This window comes from Enhydra lutris, unplaced genomic scaffold (genome assembly GCF_002288905.1).
Source record: "Enhydra lutris kenyoni isolate GAN:26980312 unplaced genomic scaffold, ASM228890v2 scaffoldscaffold13, whole genome shotgun sequence".
Taxonomy (NCBI): domain Eukaryota; kingdom Metazoa; phylum Chordata; class Mammalia; order Carnivora; family Mustelidae; genus Enhydra; species Enhydra lutris.
In genome coordinates, this window is record NW_019154097.1 from 49,901,748 (window position 1) to 49,921,765 (window position 20,018).

At 46.2% G+C, this 20,018-nt stretch overlaps 1 non-coding gene across 1 annotated transcript; it reads right to left on the reverse strand.

The window, feature by feature from the left end:
• Positions 1 to 14,990: 14,990 nt before the first annotated feature.
• TRNAW-CCA lies at positions 14,991 to 15,062 on the reverse strand. The gene has a single exon. It is a non-coding gene; the product is annotated as a tRNA-Trp (tRNA).
• Between the last annotated feature and the right edge of the window lie 4,956 nt (positions 15,063 to 20,018).

A 20,018-nucleotide genomic window follows, 5' to 3' on the forward strand; every position in this document is an offset into this window, starting at 1 on the left:
TGAAGCAAGATGAAAAAGGAAACGACACATCACGAACGTCAAGCTAAGATTTCAGAGGGGGGAAGTTAAACTCAAACTTGCCTGGAACTCAACAGGAAGTAGCTCAACAGTAGGTTCCATTTCTTCTGTGTTCTGTTTTTGGGGCAGAGAGGCATCCTCAGCGATAATGGCTGGAAGGACTAGGGGGGGAAAGCCATGAAGGAGGTAAACTCTATTAACTAAGACAAAAGCTATCACAAGCCAGCTAAGTTATATAGGCAAGGCCTACTCGACTTAACTCAAAAAGGTGGGATGAGGATAGAGTAAGACGATAAAGTAAAAGCGTATTGCCCGAAAAGCTAAAGTTGTAGACCCACAATTCATCAATCTTTTGGAAGAGTTTAACAGGGAATGGAATGGCGTGAGCTGCCTTTTATCATAAAAGCAAGAAAGGTGTAATATTCTCTCTTCCACAGCTATTTCTATAATTCTTACCTTCTTCCTCAGCTTCAATGGTCAAATAATCCATGATCAGCTTCTCTTTTCTTGTCCTGTTATTGCTATGACTTCCTTCTTATTCACAGTTTCAGATGAGATAGATATGGACTTTTCAGCAATACATAATCTGCTTCTTTGTGCAAATCATTCAACTCTACTCTGAAACTCTGGAGAGAGATTTTTGAGGTTAGGCTCACCATCCTTTGGAATTGGTTCCTGCTCCCTGGGCATCTCCCTCTCTCTATCTCTACTCCTAGGAGGCTTATTCCTATGCAGTTAAGTCCTAGGGCCTCAAAAGTAATTCTTCTTTGCTTGAAACCTTAATTATTATCTTTAAAGATTTTATTTATTTATTTGAGAGATTGACTGAGAGAGATCATGAGAGGGGAGAAGGTCAGAGGGAGAAGCAGACTCCCCGCCGAGCTGGGAGCCCAATGCAGGACTCGATCCAGGACTCTAGGATCATGACCTGAGCCGAAGGAAGTCACTTAACCAACTGAGCGACCCAGGCGCCTGAAACCTTTATTATTTAGGCTAAATTAATCTCCACAGCTAGAAGACCATTCTCTAGAATGCTGAGATCAGTCACTACATGCCACACCAGGACAAAACCAGGAGAGAATCAGGGCAGGGAACTACGATCCTCACACCTGGTTCCAGACTGTGCAAAACTCCCATGAGACCCTAAAGCACAAAACTGGCCATAAGGTGGCCTATGATTATGGTAGCAGTAACTATAAGCAAGATTCCCAGCATTGCTTCATCCTTATTCATAAAGACAGGCAGTTGACAGATGGGGCCCTTATGCAGTTGATTCCCCACCTGCTCTTTTTTAAAGACCCTGAAAATGGGAGCGCCTGGGTGGCTCAATCCATTAAGCATCTGCCTTCGGCTCAGGTCATGATCCCAGGGTCCTGGGATTAAGTCCCCCATCGGGCTCCCTGCTCAGTGGGGAGCCTGCTTCTCCCTCTGCCTGCCTCTCCCCCTGCTTGTGCTCTCTGTCTCTCTGCCTCTCTCTCTGACAAATTAATATATACTTTTTAAATCTTAAAAAAAATAAATAAATAAAGGCCCTGAAAATGTATAGACAGGGATTCCCTTGCATGGCCAGGAGAACAAAAGACTTTGGTAATTAGACAGTATAACTGACAGACAAGATGGGTTCCCTCCTGTCAAGGGAGAAAAACTAAACTTTTAATCAGGCTGAATAACCATGAGGAACAAAACCAGTCAGCACAGACTAAGGTGACAGGATGGCACAAAATTCAACAAAATTTGCAAAAGAAGAAAGAAAGAAAAAAGGACGCCTGTAGCACATCTTGTTGAATGGCTGCCACATCCTGAAACTGCCACCAGAAATAACTTATTAACTATCCTGCTTGTCTCTAGGCACCTGAAACTTGTGGTTTGTGCGTCTTTAACCCGGAGCCTAATCCTTCCCCTTCGAAGTGTATTCTCGGTTTGTAGACGAAGGCTCCATTTCCCAGTTTGCAAACTGCATGACAACAGAGGTTTTCCTTGCTTCTGACCAAATCCTTGCATTCCAGGGTGCGTGCGTGCGTGCGTGCGTGTGTGTGTGTGTGTGTAGAGTCAACTCCTTGCATTGGCCCCAAAGTAACAGAAAGACCCCAAAACTCTGACAGAGCAAAGCACAGAAGGGTAATGAGTAACACACGGACCCCATTTTTTTTTTTTTTTTTTCTCTGTGTCCCAGAAGTTCAGGTAAGGCTCTTGGTAGAGTAGTATGATTTAAGCCCAAAACCGATGGGAGGCGCTCAAGCTCCCGCGTCTCCGCACTCCCGCTCCCAGAATCCCCCTGTTGGCCACGCCTCCCCTGACCTCCTGGACTCCACTTCCCAGAGGGATTAGCGGCAACTGCGCTTCGGGACGCCTTGTAGCTTACTGCGAAATCTACGAACTCGGCTCGCCTCCCAGCTAGGGAAGCGAAAGGAGTACGCAGGTCGCCGGGGAGTGGGCCCGGGATGCGCGGGCAGGGTCGGCCCTTCACCTGCGGGGGCCGGAATCTGAGAGCCTGGCCGGGGCTGCTGCGAGAGGCACGGGAGCCGCGCGCATGGACCGGCGGGTCGCACCTCGCCTCGGGCCCAGCTTTCTCTTACCCCTGGACGCGCTGCGCACTCGGCTCCGGCCACAGGGCGGGTCCCCGCTGGGCTGCGCTCTGGGAAAGACAGGAGGGGCGGACGGAGTCGCTTTCTGGACTCGCGGAGCTGCGGGGAAACAAAAGGCTCGAGCCCGAGGCTCCGTCTGGAGTCGCATCTGCGCACTTGGAGGCGACCGCGCCAGGTCGGGGGTCCCGGCGGAAGGACTCCACTTCCCAGAGGGCTCGGGGACATCGGTGCCTGTCCTTTGGTGAGGGGCGTCTGCAGAGCGAGGGGAGAGAACTGCAGGCCTTCAGTACCATCGTTAAGATGGAGATAATGCCTCATCAGATAGGTCTCCTTTCTGAATAAAATGAGAACGTGTCGTTTAAAAGCGGCGTGGCTCGGTTAGATAAGGATCTGCCTTCGGCTCAGGTCCTGATCCCAGGGTCCTGGGATGGAGCCCCGCCAGGCTCCCTGCTCAGCAGGGGAGTCTGCTTCTCCCTTTCCTTTGGTCCCTTCCCAACCCCCTCGTGCTTGCTCGCTCAATCTCATTCTCTCAAATGAGTAAGTAAAATCTTAAAAAAAAAAATAATTAAAAAAATAAAAGGTCCAAATATTTTCAGTGTCTGATTATTAATTGGTGGTGGTGTGGGGATCTGTTACACAAAGTCTTTTCCTTAGTATTTTTCCTTCTTACAATAAAGCCCCAAACCTGTAAACTGAGTGCTGTGATTTTGTTGAAAGCATTCTGGTTGATAAAAGCCGTAGGCAGGGTTGAGAAGCCATTGTCCTGAACTACGACATATAAAAGAAAAAACATGATATAGGAATGAATTCACAAGGAAAAGTTAGATGTGAAAAAGAAGCAAGTACGGAGATTGGCTTTGAAGTGGAAAATTATGCGGACCTGGGGTTTATGAACATTGGTACTAGAAGGGGCCATCCCCTTGAGCAACAGGGCAACCGGATGAAAGATAGTCCTTTCCTCTGTGCAGAAACTCCAGTTCTTTACTTCAGAAACCAAAAGAAATCAATTGTGCCAGTCCAGATTACCGTAGTCACCTGAATAGTCGATCCACATCTAATCTTGCCTTTCTCAATGCATGCTGTTCAAGACAGCCAAGATGAACGTTTAGAAATTGTGTGTGTGTGTGTGTGTGTGTGTGTGTGTGTGTGTGTTTGTGTGTGTGTTTAAGATTTTACCTAGTTATTTGATACAGAGAGAGATCGCAAGTAGGCAGAGAGGCAGGCTGAGAGAGAGGGGAAAACAGGCTTCGCACTGAGCATGGAGCCCAATGCGGGGCTCGATCCCAGGACCCTGAGATCATGACCAGAGCTGAAGGCAAAGGCTTAACCCACTGAGCCACCCAGGCGCCTCTAAAAATTAAATGTTCATGTCACTCTCCTCAGAACCCTTCAGCGGCTTCCCTCTGCCCTGGAATAAGACATAAACTCCTTAGCACAGTTTATAAAACCCTGCTTGGGGGCACCAGGGTCGCTCAGTTGGTTGAGCATCTGGATCTCAGCCCGGGTCTTGATCTCAGGGTCCCGAGTTCAAGCTCAGCACTGGGCTCCAAGATGAGCACAAAGCCTACGTAATTTTTTGTTAATTAGAGAAATAATAAAAATACACATACCAGCTAAACTGCAAAATTCTAGTAAGGATGACTGAATTAACAACACAGCTTTCTGTCCTGTGTTGTGCAGATACCCACAATACTACTATTCATAAAGACTTACAAAGATACTTAATAGAGTATGACTGAAGGCACTTCTCAGCTTGAATCCGAAAATCCCAGGTAGGGAACACACAATTTACCAGCTACTCAGAAACCTGGAGTGCTTGTCACAGTATTATCATGAAAAGCTGACTTTGCTGTTTCCCCTGATACTAATTTTTTAGAATCAGTTTTTTACATTTTCATATCTCTGTTATCCAGAAGTACCTTACATTTGTTGTTGGCCACATGCCTCTAGTGTGTAGTCATCACACCTCTGCCAGTAAACAGGTGTGTCAGAATGGGTTTCAACAGAAGAAAACCCCAGAGACAATAATGGAGCATACTTAAGAGTTGCCATTATTTCTATTCATGTTTTCTCAATTATTACTAAAATGGTAACTTTAAATGTCTCAGTAGTTGAGGTCTTAATTTCTCTGGGTATAAGCTGAAATATTAATTACAAATTTCATTGATTTATAATCATAAAATAGACCTATGCATTTTCCTTCTTTTCACTTATTGGCATTATTAGACCAAGTAGGTTAAAATTTTAAAAGGAGTGTTCAAACTTTTTATTGTAAACTCGACTCAACATTTAGAGTGTAGAATTGTTTATGTTGTTAAGATAAGTTTCAGTGTTTACATACTCTGGATTCAGATTTCTTTTTGGTCATTTTGCTCATAAAATGAATAGATTGTAGAAATGTATTTCTATTTGGTAATTTTAAAATATGAGACTACCATATCAACACGCATGAAGAAAAGGCCAAAGAGGGGCGCCTGGGTGGCTCAGTGGGTTAAGCTGCTGCCTTTGGCTCAGGTCATGATCTCGGGGTCCCGGGATTGAGCCCCGCATCGGGCTCTATGCTCAAAAGGGAGCCTGCTCCCCCCCCCCGGGCCTGCCTCTCTGCCTACTTGTGATCTCTCTCTCTCTCTGTCAAATAAATAAATAAAATCTTTAAAAAAAAAAAGAAAGAAAAGGCCAAAGAAATGTTCAGGTAAAAGTAATATCACTTTAAACATTTTCATTATTATTATTATTATTAAGATTTTATTTTTTTGACAGCACAAGCAGGGGGAGCAGGGAGGGAGAAGCAGGCTCCACACTGAGCAGAGAGCTCGACTGGGTTCGATCCCAAGACCCTGGGATCATGACCTGAGCTCAAGGCAGACACCTAACCAACTGAGCCACCCAATAACCCCGGATATTTTCATTATTAGAAAAGAAAGCGAAAAAAATGAACTGACTAAATATATTACATTTTGGGAAACAAAATAAAAAATTTTTTTTAAAGATTTTATTTATTTATTTGACAGACAGAGATCACAAGTAGGCAGAGAGGCAGGCAGAGAGAGAGGAGGAAGCAGGCTCCCTGCCGAGCAGAGAGCCCGATGCGGGGCTTGATCCCAGGTCCCTGGGATCATGACCTGAGCCGAAGGCAGAGGCTTTAACCCACTGAGCCACCCAGGTGCCCCCAAAATAAAAATTTTAAGGACTTAAGAGAAAGAAAGTAATGAAAACGTAATCAATTCAAAAATAAACAAGAGCAAATAATACTTGAAATAAGCTAAAAAAATTCTGGAAACTGTGTTTTAAGAAGCAGTTAGTAAGTGAAATTATATATGGGAAAAAATTGAACTACGTGGAAAAATGAATTTATCACTGAAGACACCATACCCAGTGATAGTCAGTAAATCAGAAATTTAAAATGAAGTGATAAAAATTAGGTAATGAGAAATAGGCAATCAGGGTTTAAGCTGGACTTCCATCCTGGAGAGGTCTGGCCTATTTTCAGTTCACCCAGTGACACTCCAGCCCCTCAGTGCTCCTAGTGGAAGCATGTGGTGTTCATCAGGGCTCCTCCTCCATGGTGGACCTTGGACTCTGTTGTCCCCCTACTCGGAGAGGTTGCTGGTAGCTCTTTTCAGTGTTTCAACTTCTTAACTACCACTTGTTTTGTAATCAGCAATCATCTTAGTGAGAAGAGTGGACTAAATGTAGAGCTCACCTCTTTTGCCTCGTCCTGATCCTGTCTCTGCAAATTTTCATTGCCTGGGTACCTCTCTGATGCCTTCAAAAATGTGTGTGTTTTATTTTATGTAGTTTCTCTAGTTGTTCCATGGGAGGGCTGGTCCAAACCCGTAGTTGAGCATAAATAGAACTCAATTTAGTCATCTTTGAAGATCAACAGCTCTTTCAGGGCCCACTCTTTATATAAAATACTTGTTTTGATGGATTGTGTTTGACTCATCTTGTTTACCTGAGCACTATTTGTATGGTGACAGAATTCTCCCCTTAATGAGAACTGAGGTCATCATATCCGTTTATATTAACTGTTGAGTTATGTAGGTACCCAAGCAGGTTGGGAATGATGTATGGCCTTGAGCCTGAAGAAGTCTTTCTCCACTGCCTTTCAACCTCTAATTTTGTTGAAACCCCAAGCCGTTGCATCAACTTTACTAAATCAAGTTCATATACTGTACCCTAGGGGTTGAATTTGAGCCTGACTTTCTTCTCCCATGTGAAGTTTGAACTGGTGATTTTTTCAGCAGTTCTCGCATTTACTCTTTTTGTTTGGTGTATTCAAACTTCCCCAGCTAATCATTTTCTTCCTCCAGTTGGGTCTCAACCAAGGCCATGATTTCTATGGCATTATTTACCCTACCTCCTCTGCCTTCTCAGTAAAGTGCTATTAGTCTTTCAGAGACAGGTGTACAATAATGGTTAAGCACTCAGTTGCTAAGTCTGATTCCATGGTTTAAATCCCAGTCCCAAAACCTATTGGTGTGTGCCCCTGGATAAGTGATTTAGCCTTTCTGAGTTATAGTTTTAACTGTGAAATAGGCATAATAATTATACCTAATTTATGGATTATTGTGAAGGCTAAATAGCACAGGGAGCATTTAGAGGTACTTGGTTGGCTCAGTCTGTAAAGCAGGTGACTCTTGATCTTGGAGATCTTGGAGTCATGAGTTCAAGCCCCATACTGGGCCTAGAAATTACTTTTTAAAAAAGCATTTAACAAATATTAGCTCTTATTAGTTGTTATTATCTTGAGAGGAGCAAGTGCTTCCATTTTATCCTCCTGTTGTACAAACACCTTAACATCTTTTTCTCCAAATACCAAAATTTTAGAATTTCCTTAGAAGACCATATCATGTCTGTGTATTCTCACCAAAAAAAAAAAAAAGGATAAGCTAAGTTTTTTTGTTTTTTTTAAAGATTTCATTTATTTATTTGACAGAGAGAGAGAGAGATCACAAGTAGGTAGAGAGGCAGGCAGAGAGAGGGAGGAAGCAGGCTTCAGACTGAACAGAGAGCCCGATGTGGGGCTTGATCCCAGGACCCTCAGACCATGACCCGAGCCAAAGGCAGAGGTTTTAACCCACTGAGCCACCCAGGCGCCCTGTAAGTTTTATCATGAAGAAACAATCAGATAAGCCCAACTGAGGATCATCCTAAAAACAATGGACTTCCATTCTTCAAAAACATCAATGTTGGGGGGACACATGGGTGGCTCAGTCAGTTAAGTGTCTGACTCCAGTTCGGCTCAGGTATGATCTCAAGGTCGTGGGACTGAGATGCTCAGCATGGAGCCTGCCTGTCCTCTCCCTCTGCTCCTCCTCCCACTCACGTTCTCTCTCTCAAATAAATAAATAAATAAAATATTAAAAACAAAAATAGGGGCACCTAGGTGGCTTAGTTGGTTGGGTGTCTGCCTTCACCTCAGGCCATGATCTCAGGGTCCTGGGATGGAGGCCCTCATTGGGCTCCCTGCTCAGCAGGGGGCCTCCTGCTTCCTCTCCCTCTGCTGAGCCCTCTCTGTCGCTCTCTGTGTGTCAAATAAATGAATGGAGTCTTTAAAAAACAAAACCAAAAAAAATCAATGTCATGAAACACAAAGGCAGGCTGAGAAATGTACCAGATCAAAGGAAACTAAAAACACGTGAAAATTAAATGTGATGCATAATCTTGGATTAGATGATGAATTAGAAAAAAAAATTATAAAATACATTACTGGGACAATTTGTAAAATCTAAATATGTTGTATATATTAGATATTTTTATTGTATTAATGTTTAATTTGCAGGATTTGGTCATTTTACAGAGGTTATATGAGAGAATGCCTCTTTTCTTTTGCATAATACATGCTAAAATTTAGTGTGATGCATACTAAAATGTTTAGGAGTTAAGGGTCATGATGTTGCCACTTACTCTCCAATGATTTGCAAAAATGATAATAATAGCACAAATAATATGTATATATGTGTTTGGACTTATATACCTCTATTTAAAAAATGTGGCAGAATGTTTTTTATTTCATTTTTTTTTAAGATTTTATTTATTTATTTGACAGACAGAGATCACAAGTAGGCAGAGAGGCAGGCAGAGAGAGAGAAAGGAGGAAGCAGGCTCCATGCTGAGCAGAGAGCCCAATGCGGGGCTCGATCCCAGGACCCTGGGATCATGACCTGAGCCAAAGGCAGAGGCTTTAACCCACTGAGCCACCCAGGCGCCCCCCCCCCCAGAATGTTTTTTAGAAAAAGGTAAATCTAAGTGGGGAGAATATGAGAATCCATATACTATTCTTGCAACTTTTCTCTAGGCTTGAATTACATTTAAAAAGTTGGAGATTCTTGGGACGCCTGGGTGGCTCAGTTGGTTAAGCAGCTGCCTTCGGCTCAGGTCATGATCCCAGCGTCCTGGGATCGAGTCCCACATCGGGCTCCTTGCTCATCAGGGAGCCTGCTTCTTCCTCTGCCTCTGCCTGCCATTCTGTCTGCCTGTGCTTGCTCTCTCTCCCTCTCTCTCTCTGACAAATAAATAAATAAAATCTTTAAAAAAAAAAAAAAGTTGGAGATTCTGGCTTGCTCTATATTCCTATAATGCTAAAGTAAAATAAAACTTCTATAGTTGAGATTACCAAGAATTTCTATTAACTTCTGTAAATGGGACATCTTATGTCTTTGCATGCTTCACAATATTTGCTTGAAAATGAACATTTTGAGGGGCACTCGGATGGCTCAGCCAGTTGAGCGTCTGACTCTTGATTTCGGCTCAGGTCATAATCTCAGGTTCATGATCTCAGGGTCATGAGATCAAGCCCTGTATCAGGCTGCTTGCTCAGTGGGGAGTCTGCTTGAGATTCTCTCTCTCCCTCTGGCCCTCCCCATCCCTGCTCTCTAGCTCTAAAAATAAATGATTCTTTAAGAAAAAAGAAAATGAACATTTTTAATATTAGAATGTGGTAGCTTTGAAAATCTGGTTCTTCCCCCTCTTTGGGTTTTGTTGTCGTTGTTGCTTGCTGTAGGCCGCAGCTGATTGCTTAGAGACTTTTCTAAACTAATTTTTTATTCTGGGTCCCATAGTCTCTGAAGTCTCTTGTTTGCTCAGCTGGCATGAAACAAGCGTTTTGACAGAGATTTTCTTGAAGGCCAGGAGCCAGAAAGAGAAGGAGAGAAACTCTCCCCGTCTTTCCAAGTTGGCTTTGTGCTGGGGCCCTCATTTGAGACACTCAGCCAGGCTATTTACAACTCTAGCTTAACCTTCACTTTCTGCTTGCCCTGAGCCTAGAAATCAGCCAGAAGTGGAAGTTAGGGCCTTCTTGGACTTTTGTGAGCATGTACCTAAAGTAGGAGGATCTAGAGGAGTCAAATAGAGACAGAAAGTAGATGGATCGTTGCCAGGAGCCGGGGAAAGGGGAATGAGAGTTACTGCTTAATGGCTACGGAGTTTCAGGTTTTTTTTTTTTTTAAGATTTTATTTATTTATTTGAGAGAGAGACAGTGAGAGAGAGCATGAGCAAGGAGAAGGTCAGAGGGAGAAGCAGACTCCCCATGGAGCCGGGAGCCCGATGCAGGACTCGATCCCGGGACTCCGGGATCATGACCCGAGCCGAAGGCAGTCGTCCAACCAACTGAGCCACCCAGACGTCCCCAGAGTTTCAGTTTTGCAAGATGCAGAGTTCTATGTATATATGGCTGTGATGACTGCACAAAAACGGTCCCAATGCTAAGTTGTATGTTATGTGTATTTTACCACAATTAAAATATTATTGATGTTAATTACTGAGATTCTGGGCATCCTCTTAAATTTTGCTTTCCGGGCTCACACTAGTGGGTTTGCATTCTCAGTCCTGTCTCAGTGAGACAGACAGGTGACTGGTCCAGAACCCTGAAAGCCGCACCCCCAGTTTTGTTTCTTATCTGTTAGAGGCTGGAGAATCCCAGAGGAGCCAGGAGCCCCTGATGTAGCTAAAGAATGTGGAGGAGTCTTGTGGAGTCCCTGTATGTTAGTCCCAGGGCTCAGTTCCAGAAAGCACACGTTCCTGTATCTCAGTAGAGCAGAGACGAGTGAGGGTCAGATGGCCAGCGACCCTGAACAGAAAGCAGCAGCGTGTCCTCAGTTGTGCCCCCTTGGGCTGGATAAGACGCTCCAGGGCCTCCCCATACCATGCACAGCAGAAACAAGCAGAGGCTAAAGGACACCTTGGAACCCGCTCCCTGCCTGATGGTTCAGAGACTCAGCCAGTAAACCAGTTGGCCACTTCTGGAAGTCCTTGAAAAAAAATGGGCAGTTTCATATTGTTCGTGGCTGGAATCAAGATGCATTTGTTCTTCTCTGAGTCTTGGGAATGACAAAGTCACTTCTGTGCCTCTTCCACTCCTCCAGTGTGCAGAGCCTTTGGCTCTACACAAACAGGGAAAAATCCAGCTGGGCTGGCCTCAGAGGAGGAACCACATCCACCACAGTAAATGGACTCCCGGCTAAGGCCCAGACGTCTCTTTTTGGAAGTTTTAATGAGAGAAACCTTATGTCCTTTAGCCCAGAAATCTCCTCTCTTGGGGGAAAAAATGTTTGACTTAATTGTTTTGCAAATTTTAATTTTTTTTTTTGAGTTCTCTTATACTGAAAGGACTAATAAAGAATTCTTTTGATATTCTGGAAAAGAAACCAATTCAAACAAAGGTGAAATTGGGGTGGCTGGCTGGCTCAGCTGTGGAACATGTGACTCGAGCTCAGGGTTGTGAGTTCAAACCCCACACTGGACATTGAGATTACTTAAAAAAAAAAAAAATGGGAAGAAATGGGTGTCCCACACCTGGAAATGTGGAATGAATGGATAATATTTAATGTAAACCAAGAACCTCACAAGGGAACACTGGTTGCAGATCCCCTCTAAACCAGCTCTACAGACATTTAAATGAGAAACACATTGGGCTCTCTGCTGGGGTAGCCAAGTTTTGCAACCTTTTTCTTTCTTGCTTGAGATTTCTTCCTTTCTCCTCTCCTCCATTCCCTCCATAAAGCTGTTTTTAAAATACACATTAATGGGGCGCCTGGGTGGCTCAGTGGGTTAAGCCTCTGCCTTCGGCTTGGGTCCTGATCTCAGGGTCCTGGGGTCAGGCTCTCTGCTCGGCGGGAGGCCTGCTTCCCCCTCTCTCTCTGCCTATCTCTCTACCTACTTGTGATCTATCAAATAAATAAATAGAATCTTTTAAAAAATAAATAAATAAAATGAAATACACATTAAGGGCACCTGGCTGGCTCAATGGGTAGAGCTGGCGACCCTTCATGTCAGGGTTGTTATTATAATATATTTTAGGGATGTCTGGCTGGCTTAGTAGTAGAGCATGGGACTCCTGATCTCAGGGTCATGAGTTCAAGCCCCACATTAGGTGTGGAGCCTACTTAAAAAGTTAATCAATAATATATTTTACTCTTTAAGAGAAAAAAAAGTAGCAATTGTCCTCTTTTTGAAATAGAGCAAACAGGGGCACCTGGGTGGCTCAGTGGTTTAAAGCCTCTGCCTATAGCTCAGGTCATGACCCCAGGGTCCTGGGATCGAGCCGCACATCGAGCCGCACATCGAGCCCCACATCGGGCTCTCTGCTCAGCAGGGAGCCTGCTTCCCCCCTCTCTCTCTCTGCCTGCCTCTCTGCCTACGAATGATCTCTGTCTGTCAAATAAATAAAAATCTTTAAAAAAAAATAAAACAGAGCAAACAAACCTCATAGGTGTAATTCAAAGACACTCCTGTGTTAAGGGCTAGAAGGAAGAGACACCCCATCCCCATCACGTGATCTCCTCGTCTGTGGCCCTTTGTGTTATGCCTGTCACCTGTCCAAATCTTTTCACATATATGAAGAGGCTGGTATCTCCCTGGAAGATGGGTCTGTTTTGTTCTCTGACCTGTCCCAAGCCCTTAGAATGGTGCTTTTATATCCTGGAACGCCTCGTGTGTGAGTTATGTTATTACGATTATGCAAATATTTAGGAAATAAATTCGGAGAAGTACTCTCAGAGTCACTGCAAGTGACTCTGTGAAAAACTTCAGAAGTGAAGCAACCTGTCCAGAATATTTTATTTAGGAAATAAATTCGGAAAAGTACTCTCAGAGTCACTGCGAATGACTCTGTGAAAAACTTCAGAAGTGAAGCAACCTGTCCAGAATCCAGATTTCCATAGCAGAGCTCAATTTTGTCTTTACGGAAGGCCCAGGATCGTCTGGGCTAGGCTGGGGAACTTAGAGAAACGAGGGATGGTCAAGATTGACCAGTCCGTCTCTGGGAGGATGACTTGGGGAGTCAATCCTGCAGGTCCCTTCTAGGAATGTGAACTTAGGGAGGGAGAGAGACCACAGATCAGGTCCCCAGGTCACCTTTGTGTCCTCCAAGTAGGACTCTGGCTCCAGTTAAGATCCCAGCAAGCTCCCAGAGCCGCTCCTAGGAAAACGACTGACTTTCAGCAGCGTTTCCTTGTGTCTGCTCCCCGCCGCATTCCCTGGGGAGGTAGAGTTTCCCCCGATGCTGGCCAGTTCAGAGGACGCTCGTCTATCAAAGGAACTCTCCCCCTCCCACCTCACATTCCTTCTGAGTAAAATCTGTTCTTGGATATGCTGGAACCTGAAATCCTGCAGAAGAGGCAGGATCAGCAGCGCTGCGGGGAAGGACTCCCGGCCCCTCAAAATCTCCTGTGAGGGGCGGGATGTTTCAGAATGGTGAAGACAAGTATTTCCCGGAGGCATCCTCCCCTCCTGTTTACGGACTGTTTCACCTTACTTGGTACATCTCCTAACGAAAGGATCAGAAGCCCAGAGAATTCCCAAACCCAGAGAATCCCAAACCGTCTGGTTGCCTGGATAGCAAACGTTGAACTGTGAAACTGAAAAGTGAGGTAATGACCCTATGTTAAACACACAAGAAGGATCTGGAGCTTGTGACCATGACCCCACAGTAACCCATCTGACTGGTGCAGAAGGTTGCACCTTCACATCTCTTTACACCTCAAAGTAGGTGCTACGCTGTCGATTCCAGGATTTCATCAGTCACTGAGATCTTTAAAAAGCACGCCTACAGGGGGGACTGGCTGGCTGGGTGGATAGGGCTGGGCCTCTTGATCTCTGGATCCTCAGATTAAGCCTCACGCTGGGTGTAGACAGTGCTCTTTAAAAAAAGAAAAGTATTGGGATGCCTGGGTGGCTCGGTGGGTGGCTGGGTCTGCCTTCAGCTCGGGTTGTGATCCAGGGTCCTGGGATCGAGCCCCGCCCCGCGCCGAGCAGAGAGCCCGGAGGCGGGGCTCCGGGCTCTCTGCTTGGCGGGGGGGCCTGCTTCCCTCTCTTGGCCTGTCTGCCTACTTGTGATCTCTGTCAAATAAATAAATAAAATCTTTAAAAAAAAAAAATACATCTGTAGAGGATGCTTGCTTTTTTTTTTTTTTTTTTTTTTTAAGCTCAGCCAAGGACAAACTTTTTTTTTTTTTTTTCCTCACCGTAGTATATACCCTCCCCAGTAAGGGACAGACTTTTAACCCGAAGGGCAAGTGAGGCTGAGGCAATGAAAACTTAATCCTGGTAAATCCACCACGTCTCCATCTCTGTTGGCCTGTGTTTACCCTCTCTCTCAGGTCAGGGTAACTAGTTTGTGTCTGAAACTCGGTTGTTTTAAATCCCTATTGGAGGAATGCATTTAAATGAATCCTAAATTGGGGCGCATGGCTGACTCAGTCCCTGCTCATGTGACTCGATCTCGGGGTCGTGAATTCAAGCCCCACACTGGGCATGGAGCCTACTTAAAAAAAAAAAAAAAAAAAAAAGAAAAAAAAAGAAAAGAAAAAAAAATCCTAAATTAAAAAGTGGTAAATGCCAGGGTAATTTCCGCTTTCAGAAAGTTCAAGAATGGCATCTTCGACATAATAAATTTCTAATCAAGCTCACAGTATCTTCTTTAACCACAATGTTCAGGGGCCCTTTTTTTTTTTTTTTTTTAAGATTTTATTTATTTATTTTAAAGAGAGAGACAGCATGAGCGGGAGGGCAGAGAGGGAGGGAGAGAATGACTCCACGCTGAGATAAGAGCCCCACGCGGGACTCGATGCCAGGGCCCCGAGATCATGACCTCAGCTGAAACCGACTCTGCCACCCAGGTGCCCCTGCTCAGGGGCCTTTGACAGTAAGTGCAAACCATGAAAACTCCGAGACTGGGGGTGGGGGAGAATTGGGAAACCAACATCTCCCTCAAGGTCACACAAATATCGACCAGGGATATTGTGCCATGTCCGTCTAGCGGCCCAATAAAAAAAAGCAAAAAACTTGTTAACAAAGTCACCTCGTGCCCTCTTTTAATATCCTATCTGGAGCATAATCCTGATAAGGGTACGAACTGAAAGGTCTAAACAGAAAAGCCTCGGCCGTGACCCCGACGTGATTCGAACACGCAACCTTCTGATCTGGAGTCAGACGCGCTACCGTTGCGCCACGAGGTCCTGCGAGCTGCCCCGTTTGTTGTCGTTTAAACGACGTCCATCGCAGCAGGTGTCAGGTGCAGCGTTTACTAAGTTTTTTCTAAGCCGCCTGTATTTTGACTTGGAATTGACTCTGAGTTCTTTGCCCCTCCTAAAACGGGACTAATCAAAGCAAAATATAAATGTGAATGACGCCAGCAGGGAGCTCAGGGTGCGGGAGGGTCCTCGCGCTCGGGATTCCGGAAACCCTCCTCCCCAGGGCTTTTAGGGAGCGAAGTATGGGAAGCGTCTGGAAAATGTCCGTTGCAACTCTCAGGGAAGGCAGGAGTGGGGGCGTCTGGGATCCAAGTTCTCAGCACGCAAGCACCATGGGGATTTGCACCCCGGTAACGCCTATGGAGGAAGAATACTTTCACTTTCCGAAAGGAGCACTTAGAAGTTTTTTCACTTTTTGCTTAAACACGCACACACACACACTCATTCATTGTGGAAACCTCCTCAGATAGGAAAGCAAACCAAAAAAACTAGGGTAAGGAGTGTCAGAGCACCTGCGGACACCAGGCTCTGTACATGTTGCCACCTGATGTGATCTCCTGGGTTAAAGAGCAATGGGTAGTGGAGGGTAGAGTAATGCTTCATGGTTGGGATGTGCAGTGTGACCGTGGATAATAGGATTTTGGTAGCAGTGCTCTGTTCACTGATGGCACTGAGTGAACGGAGAGGACCTGACGTCAGGGAGATTCTGGACCCAGGAGCCATGTGACGCCCAGGTGTCCCCGCCCTGGGCATCATACAGGCTTCCTGGGTGAAATACCAAGACTGATCTTGCCTCATCGCTGCTGGTGTAGGGAGAAACCTTCCACTTCTGAGTTTTAGGACTCGCGGCACACGATGTCGATTTTGAGTTGGGATCAAAGAATAGTTTATAGATATTTCCTCATTCCTCCATCATAGGCATACCCAGTCAGGACTAGCGCTATTCAGGGACGCTTTAGACTGAAGATTTGAGGTCTCCGGTTCAAGACTGCCTTTCAGCACGGGCTTTACTTTTTGCCTATGTATCCAGGCCTCCTGGAGAACAATGAGAAGGTCTCATTCTGTTTATGAAAGAGCACCGACAGCAAAGCTTCTACTGAAGATGCTGCAGTGGATTTGCTGTAGTGACGGAAGAACCAGCCTTCACTCTGCTGGCATTTCTCAGAGCTTGGACCCAGCCACTCAAAGTGGCATCAAGAAGAGAAATATCAGGGTGCCTGAGTGGCTCAGTGGTTTAAGCCACTGCCTTCAACTCAGGTCATCATCTCAGAGTCCTGGGATTGAGTCCCAGATCCGGGCTCTCTGTTCAGCGGGGAGCCTGCTTCCCCTGCTTCTCTGCCTGCCTACTTGTGATCTCTCTGTCAAATAAGTAAATAAAATCTTAAAAAAGAAGGAAAGTACCTCTTTATTGTTTCAGTAACATATTGTATTTTTCAAATACAGCAAGTGATACTAATTTTAAACTGAGGAGATAGAGTTATGAGATGTAAAAGATGTATAGATCTATATCCTTTTAATGGGAATTGATTTTAAAGTAACAGAACAGTAGGGGCACCTGGCTGGCTCAGCGGGTAGAGTGCGCAACTCCTGATCTCAAGGCTGTTAAGTTCGAGCCCCACATTGGCTGCAGAGATTACTTAAAGATAAAATCTTTTAAAAAGTTAACAGAACAGTAAAGTGAACACCTCCAAGACACAGAGTTGGGGATCATCTCTCTATCTAAAATGAAGGATTTTCCCCAAGCTCCACCCCGAGTGTTTGGATTTCTGTTTACAGGGAGACCCCTAACACTGAATGCCCTCTTAGGAAGGGACCACCTACTGGGCATGAAGCTGCCAACCACCTTGACAGCTCACCTTAACAGCTCTTTGTGGCCTCAGACGATTCAGGGGTATTGGTGGCAGAGATGTAATACTCTTTCTTTTATTCTCCAGTAGCCTTACATTAAAAGAAGAGGGAAAAGGGCAAATGTGTTAAAACAAAAAAATTCTCTTTTATTCAACATTCACAATGGAAAACTGCTACCATTGGTTTCTCAAAAAACTGCATTTTTAAAATAAATAAATAAATATTTATTTATTTATTTATTTATTTATTTGATGGAGAGAGATCAGAAGTAGGCAGAGAGGCAGGCAGAGAGAAAGGGGGAAGCAGGCTCCTCACCGAGCAGAGAGCCCGATGTGGGCTCAATGTGGGGCTCCATCCCAGGACCCTGGGACCATGACCTGAGCTTAAGGCAGAGGTTTTAACCCACTGAGCCACCCAGTCGCCCCCCAAAACTGTATTTTTATTGGAACAAAACCACAGTACCTTCCTGGGCCTGGCCTGGGAAGGCTGGGCTCTGCCATGTGCCAAGCAGCTTGGTGCCTGCACCTATGGGTGAGTTTTTGGAAGGATTTTTGGAGCAGACTTGACGCAATTTGAATATTGCTCAGATTTAAAATGTACACCCTGTCCTAAAATGTCATTGAAGTAGGGACCTCCAGACACATAGCCCAACCCTTGCCACCCCCCACCCCCAAGAACTCAGACTTGACCTTGATGCTTACATGCCAGGACAAGACATCTTGCCCTGTTCCTGATTCTATGGGGAAAGCATCCAGTCTTTCACCTTGATGTATGAAGTGGGCTTTAGGTTTTCATACTTTACATGAAAAACTAGATATTCTCCCTTAGGGAAGGGCAGTGTCTATGGGTCTTGAAGACTTTGGGATCAATTTTCAGGAGTTTTCTGGGAATTCAGTACAAGCTTACTTTATCTTTTTTAAGATTTTATATATTTATTTGACAGAGAGGGAACAGAAGCAGGGGAAGTGGGAGAGGGAGAAACAGGCTTCCCCACTGGGCAGGGATCCCAACTCAGGGCTCCATCCCAGGACCCTGGGAGCAGGTCCTGAACCGAAGGCAGCCACTTAAAGACTGAGCCACCTAGGCACTCCACATCCATCAGCTTTGATGGAGAAGGAAAGATGCTGCGTGAGCCTGAGCACGTAGCGTTTCCTTTCTTTTTCTTTCTCCTCCTCTTGCAGACCCAGAACGTCTAACCACAGTGCTCATTAGGGCTCTGATTTGTTGTTGTTGTTGTTGTTGTTGTTATAAGACTCTACCTACACTTTCCTCTCCGGTTTATGCCACATGCAGCAAGGACCTGTCATGATTCAACCTCTTCAAGGTCCATCCAGCCCCTTGCCCATCTGACCCCTCCTATTCTCTGGATTGGGAAGAGGTCTGCATCTTTCTCACTCTGGTGTTCTCCAAACAGACTACTGCGGGCAGCACTTTCATAACCTGGCTTCAGTTTCCCTTGTCAGCCAAGTTTTCTGAGATGTCACATAATGCTGGGTCATTGGCTCATACTGGTCTTCATGCTGGTGATGCCCTTCCTGTTGTCACTACTCCACCAGCTGGTATTTCCTTCCAAAGCCAGTGGGGCTCAGTGTGGTGTTTCCCTGATTTTTCTTTGGCTTCCTTGAGGGTAGAGGAAATACACAGGGGTGAGAAGATGGAACCCAAAGTCTGTGCCTGAGACTCAGAAGAGGAGCAACGGGCCAGAGTGGTCCCCTCTGTAGAGTCAGTTTTAAAGGGCTCCAGAAAAGAAGGGACCAACAGGACAGAACCTGGAGGGCCTTGGCTGGGCGGCATGACCTGGGCTTTTATCCCCTACCCCACCCCCCAGTCCCCAGCTGAGGCCGAGGGCGGGGGGACAGGTCACAATGGGACTTAGTGTTAGTCCCCATCCCCACCTGACTCTCACAGAGAAGTCATCCTTGGCCGGAAAATCAAGGCTAGACAGCAGATTTGCAGTTCAGGACTCTCTGGACCTCCATCAGAGAGTTCTGCCTCTTTCCAGTCCTAATCTCCGCGCTCCTGCTCCCCCTTTCCCACCCAGAGGACGATGCGCGCAGCACGGAGACCTGAGGGAACTCAAGGGCCTCAGGATCCTGCCACCGACAGCCGGTGCAGTGGCCTTCACCTTCCTTGCTCCTTGATGGTTTTCGGCAGTGCCCCCTCCTAGTGCACCCTTCAAGACTCCAAGAGCAGGGGCACCTGGCCCGCTCAGTCAGAGAAGCATGCGACTCTTGATCTCGGGGATCGTGAGTTCCAGCCCCACTTGGGTGTAGAGATCACAAACACACAAACACATAAATAAACTTAAAAGATTTCAAGACCAGCCAGGTGCGAAGGCAACTGTCGCTGTGCCCCTGTGCGCTTGCTCCCTTCGCAGCGGTACCTCCTTCTCATCCTCAACTGGGGCGATTTGGGCCCACAGGGGACAGTCTGCTCCCCTGTCCGCCCCGCATCTGGGAAAGGGAGAGAGGTAAGCGGCTGCGCCTTGGTGCGGCGAACACCCAAGTTCGGGGCTGTACACTCTCCCCCAGGCGGAGGGCGGCAGCCAAGTTCTCTTCCACCCTTCCCTCCCTTGCGCCCGGCCATGCCAGCCTCCCGGGAGCAGATCCCCGCAGTCCTCGGGTAGGAGCGCGCCCCCAGCCAGGCGCTAGCCCCATCAGCTGCCGCGTCCGGCTCCCCTCGGCTCCTCCCAGGCTCCCTCCGGCCCCGGCAACCCCAGCCGAGCTCCTGCGGGCGTGAGAAGGAGCGATGGGTGGAGTCCTCCAGGCGAATCTCCTGGATCCCTTCCTCTTCTGCATGGAAATGGTTTCGTGTGTCCTGCACTCTCTTCGAAGTTCATTTCAATTTTCGCTTCGGGCGCTTGTTGACCCAGGACGGTGTCTGGGGGTATAACTGAGGCTTAGACAGAGCTTACCTCCAGTTTTGGCCTGCTGATCCCAAGCATCCCGAGTATGGGGAGACCCTTGCCCTTGCACCGAGGTCTATAACTCCCGCCCTCCGGGAATGAACTTTCCTTGGTGGCATCTGAGCCCCCACCAGTGGCGCAGGAACCCGACAGATCTTCCACACCTAACGCAGGGCGCGGCTTGTTGT